Below are 24,027 nucleotides of genomic sequence, written 5' to 3' on the forward strand. Positions count from 1 at the left end.
TATGATGAGATACAATGGCTCCCACTCCTGAGCTACATTCTGATCTATAGGGACACTTGAAACTTCTAAAATACTCCTGCTAATAATATCTAAGATGTCTTAGATGGTTGTGGATGGTGCCACAAAAAGAACGCTGACTTTTGAATCAGAAGATCTAGATTTGAATTTAGCCTTGCTCTTTGATACCTTTGTAATCTTGGTCAAGATGGCAGATGGATAGGGAGTGAAGGCAACCAGGGGCAGGATGCAAGTCACTGATGCTTCCATTATTGCTCCCTTTCCTCCCAACTGGATGTTTAAAATAGTTTCTGGGCACCTACTGGTCTTAAAAAAGAGAGTTTTTCAGTTCAAAACTTTTACATGAATACTAGGTTCTGGCTTAGCAGGCAATTAAAAGGTTTTTTTTTTATCTCCATGCAGCAATTTGACAGGAAACAACTAGATTAAAACCAAGGAGGAAAGAAAGGGCAATTCCATCAGGTATTTCCAAAAGCAGGCTCTTTAAACTTCCACATGAATATGCAATGGGCAAAGAACACAGTGCAATAATCTCAGAGAACTGAACCCCCATTGGCTAGCCCTTCCAGCTCTAAGGACTCTTGATAGGATGGTGTTGGCTTCTTTAATGCTTGTCTTTTCTTCCTGCCCCTCCTCCTTTCTTAGACTCCTCCTGAAGAAGGTCCTGGAAGGTCAGAAGGTTAGTAGCAAGCTCTCTTGTCTCTTACTTTCTCTTTCTCTCTCTCTTTTTTCTTCTCCTCAGGCCTGCTTCACAACTACAAGAACCACATGGTGAACAGATATCAAGCCTGTTACCTAGTAGGGCATTGGCAGTCTTTTCCCCCTTCCTCTCTTAAGCTTGCCACTGAGCAGGCAGGACCTTGCCAGTACAGGTTTCTGGCCTGTTTCACCTCAAGTCAGTTACAGGCTCCCTCCACCCAGTCCTCCTCCAGGAAATAGAACCTGCTCTGGGAGAATCCTAATAGGAATGCAAGAAGGTGGAGCCTGAAGAAGCCAAAAAAGAGAAAAGAAACGCCTCCTATGGGAGGTACACCCTAAGCATCTTACCCAGAACTCTGAGCACCGAATTGGGTTTCTTTTGGTTGGGCCCCCAACCAGTTCAACCCCATTCCAAATCCCACTGGATTCAGGTAAAATACTAGATTAGAATAGAGGATCAATTGGCATTGATCTTTTTTTTCTTTAGGTCCTGCCTCAGACAATTAGCTGAATGGCCCTGGACAAGTCACTTAATAGGGCCTCAATTTCCCCATCTGTAAATGAGATTAGATTTCATAATCTAATCCATAAAACCCGTTTTAACTCTGCCTCTGTTATTTAATGATCCTACTTGATCTTTTCCCTTGGTTCTTTTCTTAGTTCCTGGAGGGTTTTTATAATTCTTCTGCAGAGTTTGATGGAGCTATCCCATCATTAGGGCAGCTAGGTGGTGCAGTGGATAAGAGTGCTGAGTCAGGAAGACTTACCTTCTTGAATTAAAATCTGGCCTCATTTATTAGCTGTGTGATTTTGGGCAAGTCATTTAATTGTTTACCTTAGTTCCTTGTCTGTAGAATGAGCTGGAGAAGGATATGGTAAACCACTTCAATATCTGAAAACCCAAAAGTGGTCAAGAAGAGTTTGGGCCTGATTGAAATGATTGAATAACAAAATCCTATCATTTAGATGTATCTTCTTCAAACAATAACTTTAGAGCTAGCATATCATTAAAACAAAACAGCTCTTTTTTTAAACTCTTATTTCTGTCTTACAACTCTGAAGATAGCAGAGCAAAGGCTAGACAAACAGGGTTAATTGATTTGCATAGGGTCACACAGTTAGGATGGGTCTGACAACAGGTTTGAACTCAGGTCCTCTCAAATCCAGGCTTCTTGCTCTGTCTTATGTCACCTAGCTGCGCCCCACCCACCCCCAATACCATTTTTTAATGTTTGCACTTTCCCTTCTTTACTTTATTTAAGCTTCCCAACAACCTTGTGAAATATGGGTATCTAGTTCATGTTACATATCAGGAAAATGAACCCCAGAGAGATTTACTGTTTTTTTTTCCTTTTCACGCAATTTGCATATGTCAAGGTGGGATTTGAACTCTGGGCCATCCTGACTTTGGATCTTACACTCTTTCTATTATACTCTGTAAAGGTTGGGAGTCAATGCTATAGTATCATGTATTGCCATTTCCTATGTAGGTCATAGAAACATAAATATAGAGCTGGAAGGAAATTTAGGGCTTCTGAGTTGAACTCCATTTTATTTTAACCTGCTCTTTTTGTTTTAATTTTTTTATTTTAATAACAAATTTCCACATGAGTTTTCCAAAGTTATGTAATCCAAATTGTCTCCCTCCTTTTTTCCTCCCTCCTACTGAAGTTGGCAGGCATTTCAATCTGGGTTATACATGTATCTTCATGCGTAACATGTTTCCATATTATTCATTTTTTAAGTGTATAATCTTATAAAACCAAAACCCTACAACATATACCCAAATAAACAAATGATAAATCATGTGCTTCCATTTTCATTCTTACTCCAACAGTTCTTTCACTGGAGGTGGATAGCATTCTTTATCATAAGTCTTCAGAATTGTCCTGGATCATTGCTGTTACTATCAAAGTCTATCACATTTGACCATTCTACAATATTGCTGTTACTGTGGATAATGTTTTCCTGTTTCTGCTTATTTCACTCTGCATCAGTTCATGTAGATCTTTCTGGCTCTTTCTGAACTGTCCATCATTCCTTATAGCACAATACTATTCCATCACCATCATATACCTTAATTTGGTTAGCCATTCTCCAAACAAGGGACATCCTTTTAGTTTCCATTTCTTTTCCCTACAAAAAGAGCAGCTATAAATATTTTTGTTCAAACAGGCCCTTTCCCATTTTTAAAAAGAATATCTGGGATACAGACCTAGTAGTGGTATTCTTTTATAGCCCTTTGTGCATAGTTCCAAATTGCCCTCCAGAATGGTTGGATCAGTTCACAACTCTAGTAGCTATGTATTAGTGTCCCAATTTTGCCACATCCTCTTCAACATTTATCACTTTACAGTCTTATTGGCCAATCCGATAGGAGTAAGGTGGTATCCCAGAGCTGTTTTAATTTGCATTTCTTTAATCAGGAGGGATTTAGAATATGTTTTCTTATGATTATTGATAGCTTTGATTTCTTTATCTGAAAACTGCCTATTTGTATTCTTTGAATTCCTTCATTTTATACATGAGGGAATTGAGGGTAGAACTATGAAATGATTACCCAGGTTCAGACCCTAATAAAATGTCTTATTTCTCACTGTCTTTAAAGACATGCTCCATCTCTTATCTTTCTGTATTGTACTATACAAAAACTTGGTCCAGTGCTGGGTGTATGTTCTGAGAACTAGTAAATAAATCCCAAGGAGTAGTCTGAAATTCAGAGAGGTTAAGTAATTTACCCTTGATTATATAGCATGCAAGTGTTGGAATCCACCATTCAGTTGTCGAGCATTTATAAAGCATAAAGCATTGGGGATGTAGAGAAAGACAGTACTAGAACAAAACAGTCTTTGCTCTCAAGGAGTTCACAGTCTAATAGAAGAAATGGAATAAGCATTTATTAAGCACCTACTATGTGTCAGGCATTGTGATAAGAGCTTTACAAATATTCTCTCCTTTGATTCTCATGATACTGGAAAATGAGTGCTATTATCTCTATTTTACAGATGAGGAAACTGAGGCAAATAAAGGTTATGTGACTTATTCAAGTCATACAGATAGTAACTGTCTGGGGCTAGATTTCAATTTAGGTCTTGTTCTTATTCTTCTTTTGAAAAAACAAACAAACAAAAAAAACCTTATCTTCCATCTTAGAATCAATAATAAGTATTGGTTCCAAGACTGAAAAGTAGTAAGTACTAGGCAACAGGGTTTTTTTTTTTTTTTTGAAAACCCTTACCTTCCGTCTTGGAGTCAATACTGTGTATTGGCTCCAAGGCAGAAGAGTGGTAAGGGCTAGGCAATGGGGGTCAAGTGACTTGCCCAGGGTCACACAGCTGGGAAGTGTCTGAGGCCAGATTTGAACCTAGGACCTCCCATCTCTAGGTCTGGCTCTCAATCCACTGAGCTACCCAGCTGCCCCCAGGGGTTGTTTTTTAATTTAGATCTTTTTTTTTTTAAACTCTTACCTTCCATCTTAGAATCAATAATAAACATTGGTTCTAAGACACAAGAATGGTAAGGGCTAGGCAATGGGATTTAAGTGATTTATCCAGGGTCACATAGCTAGGAAGATGTTGTTGATTTGATCCCAGGACATCTATCTCTAGGTCTGGTTCTCAATCCACTGAGCTACTTAACTGCCCCCCTAATTCAAATCTTCTTGACTTCTGCAAGTGCTCTATCCATTGCATTTTGCCTAGCTGTCTTGGGGAAGGCAATCTGTAAACAACTGTACAAACAAAAAATATACAGGATAAATTGGAATTCATTTCAGGAGAAAGTCCTAGCATTAAGGGGGAAAGGCTTCTTTCAGATAGTACATTTTAGCTGGTACATGAAGGAAATCTCATAAGGAGGCCAGGAGGAGGAGAGGCAGTGGGAGGAAAAGTCCAGGCATAGATGAAAGCCAATGAAAACTCTGGGAGTTGTGAGATAAACTGTCCCATGTGAGGAATGTCTAAGGGGCCATACTGGATGGAGGGTTGTGTAGAAGGAAGTAAGAAGACTAGAAAGGTAGAAGGAGGCCAGGTTTTCAAGGACTTTGAATGCCTGAAGATTTTGATGTGTTTGTACAGGTAATAGGGAGTCACTGGAGCCTGTTGAATAGGAGGGTGAAAAAGCAAGAATTTGAAAACAGATTTTGCTAACTCTGAATCTAGAACATTCTATCTAGTCCCCAAGTGTTTGGTCAATTAGAGGCAGCATTATTCCATTGGTAAAAATTATTTTTATTATATTCACGTTGTATAGACTCAATTGTACATATATAATAAAAGCAAGACCATAATCTTCACACGACTCTTCATAACTGCTATTCTATTGTTGTGAATGGTTTTTTTTTTTTTTTTTGCAGTCACAGAATATATTGAGAGTGGCTGCAAAAATCTGGACAATTTGCATCAGGGCTGTATGTATCTTTAGGAAAAAGGTGATTGGTAGAGTCTTAATTATTTTATCCTTTATATGGTTTACCACTGATGAACTGATAATAGCTGAACTTCTTATAAAGAAGCAGCAATGTCTTTATGGTGAAGTGGAAATGAAGGACCACTTACATTGTGGAAAGCTTCTGAAAAAGCATCTTCATGTGACTTTTCCATTGCTAGAGTTCAGCTAAGTACTTGGAATAATAATTTAATCAGCATGGCTGTTGAAATATCCCAGCCCTATGGCATTAGTGAGAACACAAATGAAATGAGAATTAACTCTGTGCTGTATTTTGACACTTGTACTTTTGAATTGACTATTTAGTTGATTAATTTCTTATAAGGGGAGAACATTAAGTGCTACCATTATGCACTGATAAAGAAAGAATTCTCTTTGAAGTGAATCTTAGAATTCTTCAGTATGATTTTCCTTAAATGTTCAGTCAAAGTTTCCTTTGTTGTTGTTGGTAAGAACACATCCCTAAAATGACAAGGAAAGTAATTGAGAAAAGTGTGATTCAATAAGACTGACATTTGTTTTAAGTACAGTTTTTAGGAAGATGTGATAGAAGATGGGGTCAACCTGTGTGATGAGTCTTTTGGATTCAGCTGAATCTCAGAGAAATATTTTTTATTTAGCATCATTAAATATTTATTATCTCATTTTTCTTTAAATAATTAAGTTAGGGTGGTATTTCTTATTTTCAGTTTATAGAGGGGGAGGAAGCTAGATTAAGGGATTTGTCTGATATCAGAGAGTATCCAGTCAATGAAAGAATAGAAGGGCCAGAGTGAAGGAAGTATGGATGTGGCTACCGAAAGGGAGAAAGAATAAGGTCGCCTAAAAAGAGAGGAACGATTTGTTGGTAAAGTGAAATTCAGAAAAGAATGAGACTCTTCTCCTTTGGCCTAATAGAAGTAGACTATCCTAGTACTCCTTGACAGAGAAAGGACCTATCCCTAATGCTTAGCCAGAGTAAGCTATTGTGATTCTGTTGGAAAGGGCAAACCCCAGCTACTAGTCATTGCCTCAGTGACCATTGAGATCTATTATTGTGGCAATTTAACAATTAGAGTTCTCTTGAAACCCGTTAAGTTCTTGATCTGGGGCAGGCCTGACTAAGGCCACACCAGTCATTCAGGCTTAGAAGGATGCAAAGAAACCTTCATGGGCCATAAAATATTTAACAAATATTTATTCAACCATAAAAGGGAGCAATAAAGAGATAAGAATGATTTAGGAAAACTGAGGGATCCTTCCACTTCTATTTGGTCATGGTGACAAAGCCCAGTCAGAGAGGTGTATTGAATACTTGGTGGTGGGAATTCCACCAAGCTTGAAGAACCCTCAGTTCTTTATAAGTTGATGCTGTTTACACCTCAGGGTAGGAAGTCATGCCAACCATTCAAGCTCTGAATATGCCCTCCTTGCCCCTTTGAAGAGAAACCAGCTCTTCCTGTGTAAAACAGTCCCAGACTCCTGGCACGGTGCTCTACAACCATGTCTGTTAGTCATAATACAGATCCCCTCCCTTTTCCCAGCAAGGAGGGTGTGAGGTGCTTTAGGAGAGATCAATATAAATATGGCAGTGGAGGTCTGGAGGAGAGAGTCAGCAGTGTGACTGAACTGCTTACGAGACTAAATAAAGTTTTCTAATTTCTTCATTTTCTCCCCTCCTTTTAATACTCTGGATCCTTATCAGTTAGGGAGCATTTATTAAGTGCCTAGTGTTAGGCACTGAGGATGCAAGAACAAAAAATGAAAGAATCTCATTCCCAAGGAGTTTTCAGGGGAGATAAGTGCATATTTAAAAAAATATATACAGCACAAATATACTGTGAATAAATTCAAATATATATACATTAGCTAAATACAAGGTTCTTTGTAAAAGAAGGCAGCAACAGTTGAGGGGATCACGAAAGGCTTCATAAAGAAGAAGGTGCCTGAGCCATACATTAAAGTAAGAGAGTCTCTTTTGAGGGGAAGGCAAGGAGAGAAGGTCAGTTTGACTGAGTCTTAGGTGTAAAATCCAGTGAGACTATAAAGATAGATTGGCTCCTTGAGGCCAATGACTGTAAAAACCAAATAGAGTTGTTTATATTTTATCCTAGAGGCAATAGGAAGCCATTGGGTTGTTTGAGTGGGGAAATCATATGGTCAGAACTGTGTTTAAGGAAAATAACTTTTGCAGCAGTGAGTAAGGATGGAATAGAGTAGAAAACAATTTTAGGCAGGGTACCCAGTTAGGAGGTTATTGCCATTCTGTAGGCAAGAGATGATAAAACCCTGAACTAAAGTGATTGTGATGTGAATCCCTGTAGATAGAAATGTCCAGATTTGCCAACTGGATACATGGGGTGAGAGAGAATGTGGAGTTCAGGATAATGCCAAGAATGCTGAGATGCTGGAGAATGGGAGTATATTTGATATAAAAAAGGAAATTTGGAACAAAAGTAGTTTTTTTTGGGGAAAAATAATGAGTCCAATTTTAGATATGCTGAGTTTAGCTCCCTGGGATGTCTAGTTGGAATTGTCCAATAGGTAACTGGTGACATGGGAACCTAGGGGTGAGACTGGCCCTGAATATATAGATCTAGTTGTCATCTGCATAGACATGACAATTAAATCCATGGATAGAACCTTGAAGAATATGCACAGTTAAGATGAGTGAAAGGAAGTATGAAGAAAATAGAATATTAGTGTATTTTCTGGAAGGATGAGTGGTTTGGGATGGGATAGGGGAGATAAGGAAGGAAAGAGTTGGATAAATGCTGACTATATAAAAGCTTGTGGATTTTCACATCTCTTCTCCCTCCACCTCCCCATTTCCATCTACTTAGACACTTCACTCTGGTTTTACCGGAGAGTATAATTTAGAATTTTGCTGCCTACTAGTTCTACTAGCTAATGGAAGAGAGTAATTATATCAAAGGCTCATAGACTGAGATTTAGTGGGGACTTTAAAGATCACCAAAGTCAACCCACTTCTTGTCTTAATAGTATTTTATTTTTCAATAATATTTTATGTATTTATTGCTACATGTAAAAATAATTTGAACATTAATTTTTCAAAACTTGGAGTTATACATTTTCTTCCTCCCTTCATTTCTTCCCCTTCCTTGAGATAGCAAGCAATTTGCTATACATTATTTATGTGTGATCATACCAAACATTTTTATATTAGTCATGTTGTGGAAGACATATTAAAAAAAAAACCATGAAGAAAATAGAGTGAAAAATAATTTGCTCCTATCTGCATTCAGATTCAATCATTTTTTTCTTTGGAGGTGTATAGCATTTTTCATTATGAATCCTTTGGAGTTGTCTTGGATCATTTAAACCCACTTCTTAATTTTATTTTTTAATCCTTTACTTTCTGTCTTAGTATCCACTCTAAGACAGAAGGATAAGGCTAGATAAATGGTATTAAGTGGCTTGCTCGGGTCACACAACTAGGAAGTATATGAGGCTAGATTTGAACCCATATCCTTTAGTCTCCAGGCCTGGCACTCTGTTTATTGTGCCACTTTGCGATCTTTCCAACCCACTTTTTTAATAGAGAAAGAAACTGAGGCCCAGAAAAGGGAAGTGACTTGCTTAAAGGCCTTTGAATCCAGGTCCTCTGACTCCAAAGCTAGGGTTCCATGATAACATGATGAGTCTCCCAGAAGGAGTCAATATAGGACCAATCTTTGAACACTGGGTTATCGAGTTTCCTTATTTCCCATCTTTCTTTGTCCAGTCTCTTCCATTGTTTTACTTTTCTATTTTTTAACCAATAGTAAATGTTTTTGATGATTGCTACTTCATAATTGTGAATCTTAAAATTGCTCAGACTATACCTTAGAACATTTGGTTAAGGCTATTCCCTTATTGTAACAATGGAGGTACTTGATCAGAAATGTTTTGGGAATTTTAACATTACTCCACCCATACTTAGGCATACCTTAGGGGAAGATAAAGTTGTAAACTCCTTACTGAACAATGAAAAGTCCCCAACTTATACTTATAGTGAAGCAAAAACCCTTAAGCTAGGTCTATTTTTAGATCTAATATAAAAGGGTACTAAGTACCTATAAAGGTTAAATTAATCACTAAAAGGTCACGCAACTTACAACGGGCAAGCTTAGCAAGAGATGTGAAGTTTTAGTCTACTCAGGGAAGGTGAGAACAAAAGAAGATGGGAATTAAGAATGGACAGTCCTGTGGAAAGTATCTACTGTGATTGGTAGATGTGAAAATTTAGGGGAGGTGACATAAGAGAAATTTCTCTTTAAAAGGAGCTGTCTGAATCAGTTCAGAGAGGTTGGGTAGTTGGAGTTTTGGGGTTAGTATGGAGGAGCTGGCTCTCTGAACTTAGTTTGAGTTTTGCTTGGGACAAAATCTTGTGGTGAGTGGATAAAAGACTGACTAGTCTCTCTTAAGGCTTAGGCCTCTACTATTTCTGCTTACTCTGTCTTTCTCCCTTCCCTTAATTCCTTCATTTGTATTAATTAAAATCTCCATAAAACCCAGCTGACTTGGGTATTTCATATTTGGGAATTTTTCCCATGGCGACCACTTATTTTTGATAAAAATCAAGACACTAAAATTATCTTTACAGTTTTGGCAATTCACAGTCTTGAAACTCACATTTTCGCGGTCACATAATAGAGTTTGAGGTTTGGAAGTGCTAGTCCTCCTTCATTCCTATAATTTTTCACCATTTCCTTAATCATTCATTTTTCTTATACTTTTGTGTCTCAATATGCTTTTTTCCCACTGTGATTTTGAATCCTGTTTTAAATTTTGTCTCCTTTTATGTTTTAATTTGTCTTGTTTTGCTTCCAATGAGATTTCACCTGCAGCCTCTGGAAATTTTGTTTTGTACTTTTTCTTCTTTTAGGCAATTATTCCACCTTATTTTGAATGTGTTTTCCATTTTATTTACATTTTTGGAGGCCTGGATTTTATTATACTTTTTCATTACCCACTGTAATTTTTGTAGTTTTTATTCAAGGGAAGTCCTGCTCTTATTTCCAATTTCATTTTTAAATTTTCTTGGGTGTTTTTTTTATCTTGGAAATAATCTTTCCTCAAAATCTATCTGCTGTCAGCATGAAAATACTATTGTGCAAAATGTTTTATTGATGCTGTTAATTGATGCATTATGTTGATGAGGCATTAAGATATTCAGTTATGAGGAGTTTTTACATACTGTATGCTATTTGCTTTGTTTTCTCTATGTTAGTAAAAAATTATTGGTACTGTTGTTATGATCTTGAATTCATTTCTGTAGCACATGTATTCATTTTCATGTTTGCTTGTTGTATTTATTATTGATTTATTATTGATTACTTATGTTGATTGCATATAACTGCTTATTGTGCAGTTATGATACAGGGATGTAAGCTCATTCTTTATAATCAGCATTACTGATTTTGTTGAATATGGAGCAAGCAATCTCTGAAGTCATTTAAATAAATGTTTCAAAGCTAGATGTGGTGGCACACTCCTGTATTCCTATTACAGGAAAAATTCAGGCTGGTGAATCTTTTTAGGCTTCGAAATTCTGAGCTGTGATGGCTAAGTACATGAAGAGTCTCGACTAAGTCTGGCATGAATATGGTGAGCTCCTGGGATTGGAGTGGAGGAATTCTTGAGACCAGGCACCAGCTAGTCTAAGGAAGGAGCAAATAGATCCAGGTTGGAAAAAGAGCAGGTCAAAGCTCCCATGATGATCAAAGTAGGAAAGGTTCTACATGAATGGCTCTCAACCTTAAATTTAGCCTGGGAGATGGGGAGACCCAACTCTAAATAAACATACAAGTGAGTAAATAAATAACAAACAAAAAAATGAATGAATGAACAATAATTGTTGTATTGTAGGTATTGAAAGGCAAAGAGACCTCCTACTATTTGGAATGGGCAGCCAGGTGGCACAGTGCATAGACTGCCAGACCTGGTGTCAGGAAGGCTCATCTTTCTGAGTTCAAATCTGGCCTTAACACTTATTAACTAGGTGGCCTGGAAAAGTCACTTAACCCAGTTTGCCTCAATTTTTTCATATGTAAAATGAGCTTCCTCGAAGGAAATGCAAATCATTCCAGTATCTTTGCCAAGAAAACCCCAAATGGGGTCATGAAGAGTCAGACACAATTAAAATGACTGAACAACAACAATATTAAGAGTAGACAGAGAGAGCAGTTAGATGGCTCATAAGATTGAGAGCCAGGCTCAGAGACAGAATGTCTTAGGCTCAAATCTGACTTCAGACACTTCTTAGCTGTGTGACTCTGGACAAGTCACTTGATCTCCATTGCCGAACCCTTACCATTCTTCTTCCTTGGAATCAATACATAGTAAAGAAAAAAAAGAGTATACAGGAAAACATTAAAGATATTATGAAAATATGGCAAAAGAATGTGGAAAGCTTGGAGGATTAAAGAATCTAGGTGTAGTGACTTGGAAAATACTCTGAGTTATCTGACCTATTTGCTTATTCAAATATTCATGTATTAACAGTAGGTGGTAATACTTGGGAATAAAACTACAGGTCACCTTCTGAGAAGAAGCAACTGTTTAAAAAGTGGGAACCCTCTTGCACCAGGACAGACTTGCCATATTGAGAGCTGCATTTTAAGTCCAAAAATAGCACTTCTCCTGAATGTAAGGTTGAAAGCAGAATCTTCTGTGCCAGAGAGATCCTAGAGGTCCACACAAAAGCTGTTCTCAGGACACGAACCAACCTTCCATATGTCCAGCTGGATTTAGCAACTTGAGCAGAGGCTCTCAAGCATCTCAGGGGCCTTTAGCACTGTCCAATCAGAGACGGATAGAAAAACGATTCAGAGACATGATTAGCTGGAAGTGTTTGTGTACCTATCTTGCTGACTTCAGAAGGACAATGGGAAAATATTCAGAGGAGTTTGATAAAAATACTGATCAACAAACACTTATTAAGTATCTAAATTGGGTCAGAAATTGTGCTAGACACTGGGTTCAGCCTTGGGCTGTCCTGTAACAAGAGTGGTTAGACTAACTTTCCTAACCCTGTTTCATTCATTTTGTCTTGTTGCTTTAGGGAAAAATTAAGAATTCCTTTGCCTCAGATTTATAGACTCTCCAAATAGACCTATTCAGTATACAATATGAATCAGATAGGGGACAGTTATTTCTTACACACAAAAGAAATACTGAAAGACCCATACCACACATTAAGCAATCAGTAACTTTACTAACAATTGTTAGCATGTGCCAGGATGCTGAGCTATAAAGATCTGCGGATCAGGCAGTTTATGGAACTATTGAAGAGACATTTTACATTTCACCTTAGCTTTGCACTGTCCAAATAACTCCCTAGAATATTTTTTTCTACTACCCAGGTCAGGCCTTTCCACTTCCATAATGGTGGACATATTCTTCGGTAAAGGAATTCTCTTTGCCCCTATTCAGAGTTGTTTGATGGACCTAGGACCTTGTAGACTCATGAGGTTATCTCGAAGCCTGGACACGTCCATATTGAGAACGATATTGGTCACCCACTCAGAAAGGCAACCCAGAGGAAAAGGCAGTCAGGGGCCCAGAGGCGAGCTGAGTTGCTTCTGGTTGAGTACTCTATTGTAGATGCCCTTGTAGTTGGGGATGAGGGAAGAGAACTCCTTATGCCCAAACAATGGTAAGTCTATGAGAGCAATACCCACTGGCCTCATGGGAAAGTCAGAATACCAAAGGCAGAGCTACTTTTTTTTTTTTTTAAAGATCCACTGGATCATCAGCTCTTCTTCCTCAGTGGCCAATTCACTTAGAGTGTCAAGGGTGCTAAATCACATATGGCTGTCAGGAAGCTGCCAAGATTAAAAAAACCAAAAAACAAAACCCAAGCATTGAGCTAGTATGTGTGGTGGGAATCATGAAAGTCAGCTTTGCTCATCACTTATTCAAGCCCCAGTTATCAACACAGAATATGAGATGAAGTCCTGAGCTCAAAGGGCAGCTTGGGTGGGAGTTTGGAGGATAGAAGAGATCTGGAACAGCTGCTGTGAGGAGTAGGCTTGAGAATCCAACTAGGACGAGTAAAAAAGGACTGCCTTGTTTAGCAAAAGCACAATTGAAAGCAGGGAGCATTGATTTGTAGGGGGTGGATCTAGTCAGCACAGGTGCCTGATTTCTTTCTGCTTTGGTCAGCAGCAAGTGAGTAGAAATGGAAGAGACTGTTGTTGGTGAGAGCAACCTAGGTTGAGATTTGGCAAGACTTGAGCAGCAATTGGACCAGGACAAGGAATTTGAAAATAGAAGATGTTGTAGAGTTGTATTGGTTTAATACACGTTAAAGACTGGGAATGTAGGAGAATATAGACCAAGCAAAGAGTAATGGACTGGGAAAATTCTGAGGGATGAAAACAAAATTTTTCTTTCCCCCAAAAGGTTAGGGACACAGTGCCATTAAAAAACAACAACAAACCTTAGAATCAATTTTAATGTATCTGTCCAAGGCAGGAGAGCAGTAAGGGTTAGGCAGTTGGGGCTAGGTGATTTGCCCAGGGTCACACAGCTAGGAAGTCTGAGACTAGATTTGAACCCAGGACCTCCCATCTTTAGGCCTGGTTCTATCTACTGAGCTATCTTTGATGCCCCCATGGTGCTGTTAAAAAAAAATTGGCCTTAATATTTCAGAGAGAGAGAGAGACAGACAGACAGACAGACAGAGTGAGTGAGAGAGAGAACAGTCTTTGTCCTGTGATTTCTGACTAAAATTAGTTTTTTAAAAGGTTTAGCTTCTTTTTAATGTTTTTATATTGCTTTCATTTTCAAATACATTCCTTCTCACCCTCCCCAGAGAGTCATCCCTTGTAACAAAGAACAAAGAAGAAAGGGGGGAAAAGCAGTTTTGTGAAACCAACATCAACCAAGGCTAACAGTATATGCATTGTTCCATATCCATAGAACTCTATTTCTGCAGAGAAGAGAGGAGGATACATTATCCCATCTTTGGCCACATTTTGATTATAAAATATTATTTCAATTACCCTCCCCAGTGGAGAGGAAAAACTGGTACAGTTAATTTATGTACTTTCCTTCCTTCTCCTCCTGTCTTGCCTCTAAGGCACGAGAGGGGTAAGGGCTGGGCAACTGGGATTAAATGTCTCGCCCAAGGTCATACAGCTGGGAAGTATCTGAGGTCAAATTTGAACCCAGGTCCTCCTTATTCCAGATCTGGTGCTCTAACCACTGTACTACCTAGCTGACCCAACAGGTATTTTCTTAATTCCCCATGACATGCTCTGCATTGTCTAGGCACTGAGTGGAATACTCAATGATTTCTGCCCTAATGGAGTCTATACTCTAGCTGAGGACATGAAAGAGGAAGAAGTGGTCAAGCTAGATGATTTAAAAATGTTCTTTCTAAATCTAGATTTTTTTTTGATCTAGCAATTATAGCTTCTATAGAATCATGTTAAATACTAGGGATACAAATGCAAAAGAAAAACCATCTCTGTGTGCAAGAAGTTTATGTTCTTTAAAAAAATCAGATTTTTATTGATACCTTTTGGAGTTTTGGGAAACAACATATAGATATACTATTTGATGGCTAGGGAAGGGCATCTTGGTCTGGGAAGTCACAGGGACTGTGAATGGAGGCAGAGGGCAGTAGACTGGCAATCCTGATTTTTTTTTTTTAAACCTTTACCTTCTGTCTTGGAGTCAATACTGTGTATTGGTTCCAAGGCAGAAGAGAGGTAAGGGCTAGGCAATGGGGGTCAAGTGACATGCCCAGGGTCACACAATCCTGATTTCTTAGCAACGGTGTTATTGATTTGATTGCTGTTCCCAAAGCCAGAGGTGGAAAAGGGGGAGTATTGAATGAAGCATGAGCAGGAGTCTAGCTAGATATGGTGGACTGTGTGGGTTGCTCACTTACTGAACAATCACACTAGCCTAACCCTTGGCCCTGTGCTCCAAAGCCCACTGGCATAACTCATATTTGCCTAATGTTTTGAATTATGTTATTTCTACCTCTTCCCATCCTACCTGAAGTAAATAGGGTAAGGTTGAATATGGTAGGAATTAGGGCCCATTTTTTTTTTTTTAATAAAACCCTTACCTTCCATCTTGGAGTCAATACTGTGTATTGGCTCCAAGGCAGAAGAGTGGTAAGGGCTAGGCAATGGGGGTCAAGTGACTTGCCCAGGGTCACACAGCTGGGAAGTGTCTGAGGCCAGATTTGAACCTAGGACCTCCCATCTCTAGGCCTGGCTCTCAATCCACTGAGCCACCCAGCTTCCCCCCCCCCCCAATTTTTTTTTTGTTTTTTTTTTGTTTTTTTGTTTTTTTGTTTTTTCCCCAAACCCTTTCCTTCTGTCTTGGAATTAATACTTTGAAGAATAAAGGTTAGGCAGTGGGGGTTAAGTGATACTCTGATACTTGATACTTTATTCAGGTCAACAGTGGAATGTGTTGACAATATGATGTGTGAGAGGCAGCACAGGGCAGTGAAAAGAAGGTAGAATTTGGAGTTAAGCACCTGGTTACAAATGTGGGCTCAACCACTTATCAATTATATGATCCTGGCCATGATTTCCTTATCTGTTCAAATGAGATGGTTTCTCTCTAAAGGATCTCAAGATCCTAAAAGTTTATATAATGAAGAAATTAAATTAATTCTGTCATTTTATAATTGGTTCTGTTCTGTATTACTAAATTACTATATTGTATTACCCCATTTTTAGAATTGCTTAAGCCATATTTCTTTGTCTCTTTGTCTCCAAGCTAAGTTTAATAGTTCATTTTTCCTACTAATCACTGTTCTATTCTTGTTCTCAAGGAAATCCATTATCCTTGAGGGATACAAGTGGAGACACCAGAGAGTCTGGTTTAATATCTTTGACCACCAAGCTATCTTTCAAGGATGTCTGGTTTGTTGTTTAAAGAAGTCTCGTCAACTATCTCTAACCTTGTAGGTGGGATTAAACAATATATATTTCTAAATCGCAGGAGAGGAGGTGTTGCTGGTCTCTCATTCCCAATTTCCAACCAATTATATCGTCCTGACCTCTTGATACTGCCAACTCTGTAACCAATTGCATTTGTTTTCCTCACATATCTAACTCTGTTCTTCCTTCTCTTATACTTCCCCTAGTAAGCCCTACCTCAGGATCTTTAGTTATTGAGAGGCCATAGACCCAATTTATTGGTTACTGGTAACCCAACTAATAAATTGATTATGCTTAGAACATTATCTCTCAATTTGTCTTCATGTTCAAACCTAACAATATCTAAGTGCAGGTGGGCTGATGTAGAGAGAAGGGGCCAAAGGTGGGCTTGGTGGAGGGCTTGGCAGTCTGAGATGAACATTATCTACAGATAAACTGCAGCAAATAGTTCTCACTTGAGTGATTTATAAATTAACTGTATTATGATGAATATACTTGTCAGGCGGAGTTAATGAGATTCAGGGGGAAACTCTCCTGGGAGGCCTGATACCTGTATTCAGTTTTCTTGTGTCAAACTTGACAAGAACATGAGAAAGATGAACTATTTCCTATTTAGGCAGTAGATCTGCCTAATTGGAAACTGGACCACAAAGTAACTTGCCTTAGTGAAATCATTATTAAAATAGACAGTGCATGTACCAAGTATCAGTTAGTACCATGGATTCAGTGTCTATTTCGGTTGGTCTCTCTTCCTCAAGTTTCTCCCTACTCTGATCCATCTTTTACTCAATTTTCAAATTGATCTTTCCAAAGCATACTTTGTGGTGTGACCATATGATATCTTTCTCCCTCTCTGGGTCCCCCACCCCACCCCAACAATAAATCCACTGGTTCCTGATTACTTCCAGGATCAAATATCAGTTTGGCTTTTAAAGCCCTTCATAACTGTTCCTCTCTTTCCCCATTTTTTTTACACCTTCTTCCCATTTATATACCCTGCCAGCCAATGTAACTGGCCTCCTCACTGTTCTTCAGATACTACATCTCCTTTCTAGGTATTTTCACTGGCTGTCTCCCACGTCTGGAAGTTCTTTCCTTTCTCCCCCTCCATCTCCTAGCTTCCCTGGCTTGCTTCAAGTCTCAACTATAGTCTCACCTATTCTAGTCTTCTCCAGTCCTCTTTAATCTTAGTGCCTTCTCCCTGAAACTGTTCTGTTTATGCTATATTATCTTGTTTGTATGTAATTGTTTGAAAATTGCCTGCGAGTTCCTAGAGAGAACACCGACCCTTAATGCTAGTTGAAACCACAGCAAGCAGCAGTTCTCCATTTTAACTGTTCATCTTTCTTTATCCTTCCCCTTCTCTTCTTTCTCTCTTCTTCCCTCCCTTTCTCTCTTTTCTTCTTTCCTCCCTAATTTCTTTTTCTTTCTTTCCTTCTTTTGTCTCTCTGTCTGTCTCTCTGTCTCTCTCTCACACACACACACATACAACCACAACTTACTTTTAAATGCCAGGGCATATGTCTCAGTGTCCTCTAGGGAAATTCCTCTAACATGGATACTTAAAAAATTTTTTTTAAGTCCTATTGTTGCCTTGTTTTTAAAAAATTTTTTTTAATGTTATTATCATTTCCCCCACCTCATTCCGGCTCCCACCGAAACTTCCTTTATGATAGGAAAAGTTAAGCAAAATTAACAAAAGCATATCCAATATTCTCAACCCTCAGCCCTTCCTCTACTTACACAAAGTATGCGTCAATATCTAAATTCCAGTTAGGTGGTTTACTGGACCGAGAGTCAGGCCTGGAGGTCCTGGGTTAAAATTTCATCTTAGATCCATCCTAGCTGTGTGATTGAGTAAATCCCTGTTGCCTAGCCCTTACTGCTTTTCTGCCTTAGACCTGGTATCTCCACTCTAAGATAGAACGCCAGGATTTAAAAAAAAATCTAAACTCCAGGACCAAGATTGGTTATTGCAATTCATTTTTAGTCCATTTGCCTTTTGTTTTTGTTTTTTAGATAAGAGAATCATAGATTTAGAGGGCTGTCGACCCTCTTCATTTTGCAGATTAGGAGCTGAGGTCCAGAGCGACTTGTTCCTCTTGACACAGAAAGCAAGTAGATGAGGCAGAATTTGAATTTAGGCCCTTTGACTACAGCTATTGTTTGTATAGCTTTGCTTCCCTCCCCCCTCAACAGTTTATATATCTTCCTATCTATGTCTGAATTTTTCCCATTTGTTATTTCTTCCGCTGTAACATTCCATTACAATACTTCCACAGTAACCTACTTTTTTCCCAAAAGCGCCCTCATTATTTGGGTAATCCTGGTACCTTTCTGACCTTGGGGTACAATGCCTAATAGCCTAATAGTAGGACCACTTGTTCAAAAGGCCGGCACAACGTGGTGAGGATTGGCTACAGCGATCCAATCCCATGGGAAGAGACTATGTCGCTCCTGAAAGCCCGCGCGCAGCTACAGCTCACCGAGCTTTCAGTTCTGCCCGCCCCACTCCGCTTCCACAGTCCAAGGATGTGAACCAAAGAATCGATTCCCCAGGCTGGCTGTGCCAGTAGCAGTAGGGCAGGGTGGGGCCAGGAGGGCCGGGGAGACACGTGTACAGGCAGCCTAGGCGGAAGTGACCGCGGGAGCTGTGGACGAGGCTGCTGCTGCTGCTGCTGCTGCTGCAGCTGTGGTGCCTTATGGAAGTGGATTGGGGGCTTAAGAGGGGCACCTTAGTAAGTTGTCTTTTCTCTCGTTCCACCCTCCCCCCCTCCTTTTCCTCATCGGGGCCCGTGGCAAGGCCTGGGGAGAAGAGGAGAATCGCCTGGGATTCCCGAGAGCCTGGCCGGGCTGTCATTGAGGAGAGCGGCAGGGGGAGGGCAGCCTGAAACTGACAGGTGTGTGTTAGAGGAGGGGGAATGGGGCACCACCTGCCTGTCCCAAGCCCCCTCCCCCAGCGTGCCCCGGGGGTGAACTTCTCCAGGACGCTTCCCATTCATTGCCCCAACGCTCCAATGTGTGACCCCTGTGACCCTGGGAGCCGGGGCTGGGGTACTCGTCTGGCTCTCTCTTGTCTTCCTTGTCACCCTTTCCTGGTGTCCTCAGCTTCCCCCTTGGTATTAGGGGGATTTTTCTTCCATTCTTTTTTTTTCAAATCCAAATCATCTTACTCGATTTTCCTTTTTCAAAATAGGGAGTATGTTGTTGCTCCACGGGGCTAAGGAGCAGAAGTCATTTTTATGGGGAGATATAAATAATGATGGTGATGAAATAATAACAGTACTATTAAACAAATAATAACAACAATAATAAATAGCTAACATTTTTGTAGTACATTGAGATTTGCAAAGCACTTTCCATATATTCTCATCTTTGGTCCTCTCCTAGAGAACAAACCCCAAAACACAAGTTTCTCTTCTTTCTCTGCCCTTTCCCCCAGTTCCCCACTCCATGAACACTTGAAATGCAGCAACAGGTGAACCAGTGAGAAATCCTGCATGTAGCAGAGAACAAACACCTCATGTTCCAATATAATACAGTGTGTCTGGTGTTTGCTGGGAGAAGGATGTTGTTTTTGGCTTTTCAAAGAGCTTCTCAGTGGGTGGAGAAAAATCTTCTTTCCAGCTAATTAATAAAGTTTTATGATATTAATAACCAGCTTATGAGTAAGTCTGGGCCTTGTTGCATAAGATGCTTTAGATGTGATATGGCATTACACACCATGTACCTCAGGGTTACTAAAGCCACCCACTCTTTAAAAAAAAATTTTTTTTTAAGGATTTCATTGCATAGTTGTCAATATCTCAGTGAAGGAGGGGCCTGTTTCCAACCTCTCACTTCTGGGGACACTGGTCTTGTGGTCCTCTATTTGAAATAGTACAGGAGAAAAGGCACTAGGAGGAAATAGTAGATGTGAGTGGCAGATGGGAAACAAGGCTTTATTAGCATTGAAAGGGGAAAAGGGCCAAGCCCCAGGAGACATTACTCTTTGGGGGTGTCTTTCTCATTTCCAACCCCAGGCTGTTGAGGTAGACGATGGCTATCCAACTTGTCTGTCCAACAGGATGATGATGATGATGAGTTTCAGAAGAGTGGTGATTGCTGTGGCCCCAGATGACAGGCACACCCTCATATAGCCAGCTTCTTACCGGCCAATCCCCCAAATACATTTAGCCTTTGGCTTGTATGCAGTGTAAATATTTATATTTATATAAGCATAAATAGTACTGAATTATTCTACCAATCTTTGTCTATCCTGAATAATTTGAAGCAGGCATAGTTTATGTACTAAGTGCCTTGGACTTCCTGAAGTCCTGTCCAGGACTGGGGATGAAGGGCAGCTTCTCCTATCAGCTTCTCTTCCAGCCACAGCAGAGGAGCATTGAGAAAAGGTCTAAGGTACCTTTTCCCTGCCCCTTGCTAGGCAATAGCACTTTTTGACTGAATGTTATTACTTGCCTGCCACTCTCTTCTACTCTTCTGGTTGATAATCTATCACCCCTTTCTCTTCCTATGTTACCTAAACAAATAATCCCCAGCCCCCTTTCTCTTCAACCCTATTGCACTCATTTTGTCTACTTCTTCCACTGTACCCCACTGGAATTTTTATCATAGTGAACAGACTTACCTTCGATCTGAACCTCTTTCTCTCCTTCTACTAGACTTCATTGAGACTTTCTGCCTCCCCTCTACCATTTCAGTATTGGCTGGATCTTCATTCATACTCCAGACACAGCCTGGGGGGGGTGGGGCTCTTTACCCTCCATGCCACCTCCAGTTCCCTTTTTAATTTAGTGCTCAGCTACCTCTTTCCTTTGATGTTCACTCACTTTCCCCCATATAAGCAGATCACTGTGGCTGTTGTGTATGGTCTCTAGACCTTTTTCCTCCTTCTGCAAGGGGCTCATTACCTTGCTCACTGTCTTCTCAGCTCCTGCCTTTATACTAGTGGACTACACCATCAATATTGATGCCCCCTTAGACTCTCTTACTTTCCAGTTCCTTAGGCTCTTTAAATCCTATCATCTCCTTCTTCATTCCTTCTCAGCCACACATTAAGATGGTCACAACTTGGATCTTGCTATCACCAAGTCTCCCAACATTTCTCTTTCTGACCATTACCAGAGATCATAGAGGTCATTCCATTTCTGCCTATGTCTCACTCCTCCTAAACCTCTTCTTTGCCCTCATGCCAATCCCTATACCAGACCATTCCTTGTCCTCTAACTTCACTTTTTTTCCTTTTTAAGCTTGACCAGACAGTTAGCTAGTCTGGCTCTGAAACCCCTTGCTCTCTTGTTATGTCTCTGTTCATCCCTCATGGTACCTCAGCTTTAGATGATTTAACCATACTCCTCTTTTCCTACATATGGATTGCTGAACAGAGCTAGAGAAGTCATACAACTGTGTTAACTGATAAATTCATGTTCTCCAACTTCAGCTGGGCTCCATGATGTAAGATAGGTTGATAATAATTATTATATATTAATATATATCTGTTATCTTTTATTATCTAATTATAATATTTTATCTATTATTATTTTCTCTAATTGATGCCATATCTCAGGATTCATTGCTTTTCCAAGCTTTCTTTTCTGTCTTCCCATACCTTCTGCTTCTTTGTCTCTCAGATGAGAACATTGTTATTTAATTTACTGAGAAAATTGAAACCATTCAACATAAGCTCTCTTTTTCTCCTCCCCCTTCTTCTCTTCCTCTGCCTCCTCTGTCTCTCTGTCTCTTTGTCTTTCTCTCTCTCTTTTTAAATTCTTATCTTTTGTCAGAAGGATCAATATTGTATATTGGTTCCAAGGCAGAAGAGTGGTAAGAGTTAGGCAATGGGGATTAAGTGTCTTGCTCAGGGTCACACAGCTAGGAAGTGTCAGGGCAGATTTGAACCCAGGATTTCCCATCTTTAGGCCTGTTTCTCCCCTGGACCACTTAGCAACCCCCTTCTCTTTCTGTTCATCTCAGATTCCTTTGACATCACTGAGACAGAGTTCAGGCCTCACCTTGTGTGTGGAACCTTTCCCAGCTCCCTCTGCCTAACTGTTAGTGCCCCAAAATCTTTTGTATTTTTTTCTATTATTTCTCTTTATAAACATATTATATCTGTACTTATTAGGCTCCTTGTTACAAAGTACACTCTTTGGGAGTAAGGATTATTTCTTTGTATTAGTATCTGTAGTGCCCAGCACAGTGACATGGTACAGGGTAGGCAAGTCAAGTGAACCCGTGTACTGTGTGCTAGGCACTAGGCCACGTGCTGGGGGGTACAAAGAAAGGTCCCCCCCCCCAATCTGGCCCCTGCCCTCAAGGGACTCTTAGTCTTAGAGCTTGTGAGAAATATAATAAATGTCTAGAGGGCATGTACTATCTCTTGTCTGTCTTGGGTTTCTGGCACACAGTAGACACTTAATAAATGTTTATTGATTATTGATTGATTAAGGACTGATTAGACAAAGGCAGAAACAAATGGATCATTGACATAGTGATCCAAAGGGTTAAGAAAGTTCCCCACTTCTTTTATTTATTAAGATCTTTACCTTCTGTCAGTATCTCTTTTAAGCCAGAAGAATAGCAAGGGCTAGGTCAGTGACGGTGAACCTTTTTAGAGATGGAGTACTGAGCCTCGCCCCCACCCCTACCTCTCAGAGCAAAGTCACAGTTTCCCATCTCAAACCCTCCCCCCTCCCCCAGTCAGAGAGGAAGCTCTCCCGCTGGCTGCTGGGCCAGCAGGAGGGAGTGAGGAAGTAAGGAATGTCCTCAGGTGCATGGAGAGGGGGAGGGGAACAACTGCACCCCGAGTCCCTCTGGCTTTCCAGTAATGAACTCTGATGGGCAACTGTAGGCAAGCCCACAGAGGGTGCTGTGTATACCCTTTTTGGCACCTGTGCCATAGGTTCAGCATTACTGGGCTAGGCAATGGGGGTTAAGTGATTTGCACAGGGTCACACTTCTGAGAAGTATCTGAGGCCAGATTTGAACCCCAGACCTCCCAACTCTAGGCCTGGCTCTCTACCCACTGAGACGCCTAGCTGCCCCCTTTCCTCTTTAACATGGCCTGGGTAAAGAATGCATTTGTTTTTTTACTTGACCTGTTTGATCCGATCTTCATTCCCACCTTCTACTTCATTTTGATTCTCCTACTCTGGTTTCTTTCCCAGGTGACTGTCCTCACTGCAGTGTGGGGCAGTCTTGTTGCTCAGACTTGGGCCTCCCTCCCCCTCCCCAGGTGCTTTTCAGTTTCCTTCTGGGGCAGCTAGGTGGTGCTGTAGCACACAGTGCTGGGCCTGAAATCAGGAAGCTCGGAGTTCAAATTCAGCTTCAGATTGGGGCACATCCTTTCACACCTCAGTTGGCTTTGCTTTCCTCTGGGGCAGTGGGGATAATGACAGTACCTCCCTGGGGGGGGGGGTGTTGAGAGGCCTGAAGGAGACGGTGCTTGTGGGTGCCACAGAAATGTCTGCTCCCCTCCATCTGAGTCCAGCAGAGGTGGAACCTGTTGTGGCTACCCAGAGGGAGGAGGAGAGCCTCCTAGGTGCTGGGGCCTGCAGGGCTGTGGGGAGGCCTATGGGTTGGCCTAGGGATGTGGATGGAGCTGGATGTTTGTACATTACTGGACAGGCCTTTTAAATAAACATGGTTCTCCCCTCTGTAATTTTCCAAAGCCGCCCAAGGAGCTTGGCCACTCGGCCTTTCCCAACTAAGAGTTTTAGAGCCAGGAAATGCTGGAGAAGGTCCTCTGAGCAGAGATGAATGGATAATAGTTTCTTTTTTTTTCTTGTACAAGAGTCCTTCTGTCCTTAAGTATCTGGTGGCCCAGGCAAGAGGCAGGAGAACCCTTCCTAGCTCTGTGACTCTGGGCAAGTCACTTAACCTCTATGTGCCTCAGTTTCTTCAACTGTAAAATGGGAGTTACAGGGCTCCTAACTCCTACTTGTTAGAACAAAATGAGGTTGTAAAG

The 24,027-nt window shown here is 40.4% G+C and overlaps 1 protein-coding gene across 3 annotated transcripts in view; it reads left to right on the top strand.

The window, feature by feature from the left end:
* Positions 1-898: 898 nt before the first annotated feature.
* SLC39A11 (solute carrier family 39 member 11) overlaps positions 899-24,027 on the top strand; it is a 521,155-nt gene continuing 498,026 nt past the window's right edge. Inside the window, exon 1 of one of the 3 annotated variants that reach the window (XM_007482717.3) lies at positions 899-1,148. The gene's annotated coding sequence lies outside the window, so the exon portion shown is untranslated. Of the gene's footprint in view, positions 1,149-18,646; positions 18,959-24,027 lie in introns of those variants that run through there. The other 2 variants (XM_007482716.3, XM_003340311.4) reach the window with 2 other exon arrangements.

This window comes from Monodelphis domestica, chromosome 2 (assembly GCF_027887165.1).
Source record: "Monodelphis domestica isolate mMonDom1 chromosome 2, mMonDom1.pri, whole genome shotgun sequence".
Taxonomy (NCBI): Eukaryota; Metazoa; Chordata; class Mammalia; order Didelphimorphia; family Didelphidae; genus Monodelphis; species Monodelphis domestica.